This window comes from Kogia breviceps, chromosome 3 (assembly GCF_026419965.1).
Source record: "Kogia breviceps isolate mKogBre1 chromosome 3, mKogBre1 haplotype 1, whole genome shotgun sequence".
Classification (NCBI taxonomy): domain Eukaryota; kingdom Metazoa; phylum Chordata; class Mammalia; order Artiodactyla; family Physeteridae; genus Kogia; species Kogia breviceps.
The window spans coordinates 8298405-8302869 of NC_081312.1; positions in this window are offsets into that span (position 1 = coordinate 8298405).

A 4465-nucleotide genomic window follows, 5' to 3' on the forward strand; every position below is an offset into this window, starting at 1 on the left:
GAGGCACAGTCAGTAAGAGTAGCAATTTCAGTGGCAAGTGAGCAGAGAAGACCAGCAATTCAGCTAGCCTGAGGTTGTGGTTCTCATTGGCGCAAGTATAGTACAGACCAGCAGACTGGCCAGAAATTTAACAGGGAGATGTGGGAAAAGATACAAGGATAGGAAGCCTTGACAAGCTCTTAACATATTGATGTAGGAGACACTGGAGAGGGCCCAAGCTGTGCAGATATCCCAGGCAGATTATAAGCCTGTGCACATGTTCTGAGAAGATATGAAAGGAAAAGGGAGCAGACTAAAAACTACTTGAACTTTGAAGGTACTCCTTTTCTTATATAAACCAATCCATCAGGGGAGGGTTGAAGCCTTACCTGCTCAGAATGTTTGAGCACAACTTCTGACCAATCATTGATTAACCAGTAGGCTGTACAGATACAGGGGTAAGTTTCTAGGCATCCAGGCTTTAAAAGAGGAGGGTGGGAGAGGGAATATTTTTTTGAAAAATCTAAGCAGAGACATCTGCAGCTGCACTCTGAGGGAAAATAGATTCCAGAGGTTTAGTTCAGGCAAATTATTAAACAACAATCAAACAGCCATAACAGCCACCATTGGAGGGTGAGGGAGGATCAGAATCCAGAGTTGCTACATTATGTAATCTTAAATTATTCAGTTTTTTGGGCTTCCCTGGTGGAGCAGTGGTTGAGAGTCTGCCTGCCGATGCAGGGGACACGGGTTCGTGCCCCGGTCCGGGAAGATCCCACATGCCGCAGAGCGGCTAGGCCCGTGACCCATGGCTGTTGAGCCTGCGTGTCCAGAGCCTGTGCTCCGCAACGGAAGAGGCCACAACAGTGAGAGGCCCGCGTACCGCAAAAAAAAAAAAAGAATTACTCAGTTTTCAACAAGAAGTTATAAGATCTGCAAAGAAACAGGAAAGTGTGAGTGAACCACACTAAGGAAAGGGGGAAGAAAAGCAGTCAGTAGAAATTTTGTCTAAGGGATCCCTGATGTTGGAGCTAGCAAACAAAAATATCGAAACAGATGTTATAAACATGTTCAAAAACTAAAGAGAACCATCTTTTAAAAATTAAAGAGAAAAACAAATATTGTATATTAATGCATATATGTGGAATCTAGAAAAATGGTACAGATGAACTGGTTTGCAAGGCAGAAATAGAGACACAGATGTAGAGAACAAACGTATGAACACCAAGGGGGAAAAGGGGGTGTGTGGGGGGGATGAATAGGGAGACTGGGATTGACATATATGCACTAACATGTATAAAATCGATAACTAATGAGAACCTGCTGTATAGCATAGGGAACTCCACTTTGCTGTTTAGTAGAAACTAACACAACATTGTACAACTATACTCCAATAAAAAAGAATTAAATAAAAAGAAAGTATAAAAAATTAAAGAAAATATAACAATGACTCAACAAATAGAGAATATCAACAAAGATAGAAATTATTTTTTAAAAAAAACAAATGAAAACTTTGGAGCTGAAAGCTCCAATTAACCAAAATGAAAAATTCATAAGAAGGACTCAATACCAGATTTGATATGGGGATAAAAGAGAATCAACAAATTTGAAGATAGACCAATAGAAATTATCTAATCTGAAGAAAAAGGGGGGAGAAAAAGAATGAATAATAATGATATTACCTTGGACACATGTGGAAAAACATAAAAATATCAATATATGCATAATGGGAATCCCAGAAGGAGAAGAAAGAGAAATGGGGGCTGGGGAAGGTAATAAAAAAAATAATGCCCAAAATGTTTCAATTTTGATGAAAAATGACATATTCTAGGAGCTCAATGAACCACAAGTAAAATAAACACAAAGAGATCCACCCTAAACACATCATAGTCAAATTGTTGAGTAAAAAAGAGAAAATCTTGAAAGTAGCAAGAGAAAAATGACTCATCACAAGTCGAGAAACAGCAATATAATGAATGGTAGGCTTTTCATCAGAAACAATGGAAAACAGAAGGCAGTAGAGTAACATATTCAAAATCCTGAAGGAAAAAAATATCAACGAAGAATTCTATATCCATTAAAACTATACTTCAAAACCCAAAAGTAATATGGAGACATTTTCAAACAATGACTCAGATAATTTGTTGCTAGCAGACCTGCCTTAAAAGAAACACAGAAGGGAATTATTTATGCTGAAAGGAAATAACAACAGACAGTTACTTGAATCAAAGAAATGAAAAGCACCAGAAAAGGTAAATATATGGATAATATAACATGTTGCATTTTTTAAATCTTTTCCTAAATTATTTAAAAGACATAAGATTGCAGAAAACAGTAATTATAACTTACTGTGATGTTGGGCTTATAACATGCAAACACACACACACATAAGTTCTAGACATCTGTTGCACAACAATGTGAATCTACTTAACACCACTGAACTATACACTTAAAAATGATTAAGATGATAAATTTTTATATTATTTTTTACCACAATTAAATATTTTAAACATTTATTGAAAGGATAGATAATTCAATAATAGTTGTAGGCTTTAATACCCCAGTCTCAATAGCATAACTAAACAAATCACCAAGAATACAGAAAATAACACTGTCAACCAATATGACCTAACCAGTATCTACAGAATACTCACCCAATGACAGCAGAATATGCATTCATCTCAAGAACACATGGAATATTTTCAAGAACAGATCATGTTCTATGTCATAAAACAAGTCTCAATAAATTTAAGACAATTGAAATCATACAGAGTACGCTCTGCAATCACAATGGAATTAAATTAAAATCAAAAACAGAAAGAAATTTAGGAAATCCCAGAATATTTGGAAATTAAACAGCATAATTCTAATTAACCCACAGGTCAAAGAAAAAAAATGAGAGGACAAATTTGGAAAATTTTTAACTGGAGGAAAACAAAACATCAAAATTTATAGGATGCAACTAAAGCAGTGGTTAGAGGGAAGATATAGCTTTAAACATTTATCTTAAAAAAGAAGAAAAGTCTCAAATTAATAACTTAAGCTGGGACTTCCCTGGTGGCGGAGTGGTTAAGAATCCACCTGCTAATGCAGGGGACAGGGGTTTGAGCCCTGGTTCAGGAAGATTCCACGTGCTGCAGAGCAACTAAGCCTGTGCACCACAACTACTCAGCCTGCACTCTAGAGTCCACAAGCCACAACTACTGAGCCTTCATACCACAACTAGTGAAGCCCACGTGCCTAGAGCCCGTGCTCCACAACAAGAGAAGCCACTGCAATGAGAGGCCCGCACACCTCAATGAAGAGCATCCCTTATTCGCGACAACTAGAAAAAGCCCGTGTGCAGCAACAATGACCCAATGCAGACAAAAATAAATAAATACATAAATTTATATTTTTTTAATTGTAAAAAAAGGGCTTCCCTGGTGGTGCAGTGGTTGAGAGTCTGCCTGCCAATGCAGTGGACACAGGTTCATGCCCCGGTCCGGGAGGATCCCACATGCTGCGGAGTGGCTGGGCCCATGAGCCATGGCCACTGAGCCTGTGCGTCCAGAGCCTGACTCCGCAACGGGAGAGGCCACAACAGTGAGAGGCCTGCGTAGGGCAAAAATAAATAAATAAATAAATAAATAAAATAACTTAAGTTTCCTCTTTAAGAAACTAAAAAACAAAGAGAAAACCAAACCCAAAGCAAACGAAAGGAAGTAAATAATAAAGATGGAATGGAAGCCGATGAAATATAAAAACAATAGAAAAATATCAATGAAACCAAAAGTTCATTCTTTCAGAAGATCAACAAAGTTGACAAACCTTTAGCTAGGCTGATCAAGAAGAAAAAAGACACAAATTATCAAGAACAAGAATAAAAAAAGGAAAATCACTACCAAACAGAAGTTAAAAAGGGATACTATGAACCTTTTTTTTTTTTTTTTTGCGGTACACAGGCCTCTCACTGTTGTGGCCTCTCCCGTTGCGGACCACAGGCTCCAGAGGCGCAGGCTCAGCGGCCACAGCTCACGGGCCCAGCCGCTCCATGGTATGTGGGATCTTCCTGGACTGGAGCATGAACCCGTTTCCCCTGCATCGGCAGGCAGACTCTCAACCACTGCACCACCAGGGAAGCCCTGAACAATTTTATGTCAATAAAATAGACAACTTAATTGAAACAAGTAAATTCCTAGAAAGGCACAAATTACCTGTACTGACTCAAGAAGACAGAAAATTTGAATAAACCTGTAATTCATTTTAAATTTTTAATTAGTCATTTTAAAAATATTCCCACAAAGAAAAATCCACTCTTCAGTGATGAATTCTAACAAATATTTAAAGAAGAAATAATACCATCCCTTTACAAACTTCCAGAAAACTAATTTGATTAAACAGTATTACCTTGATACCAAAGTCAGACAAGACATCACAAGAAAAGAAAAGTAGATCAACATACTTCATGAACATAGACGTTAACATTTTAACAAAATATTAGCAA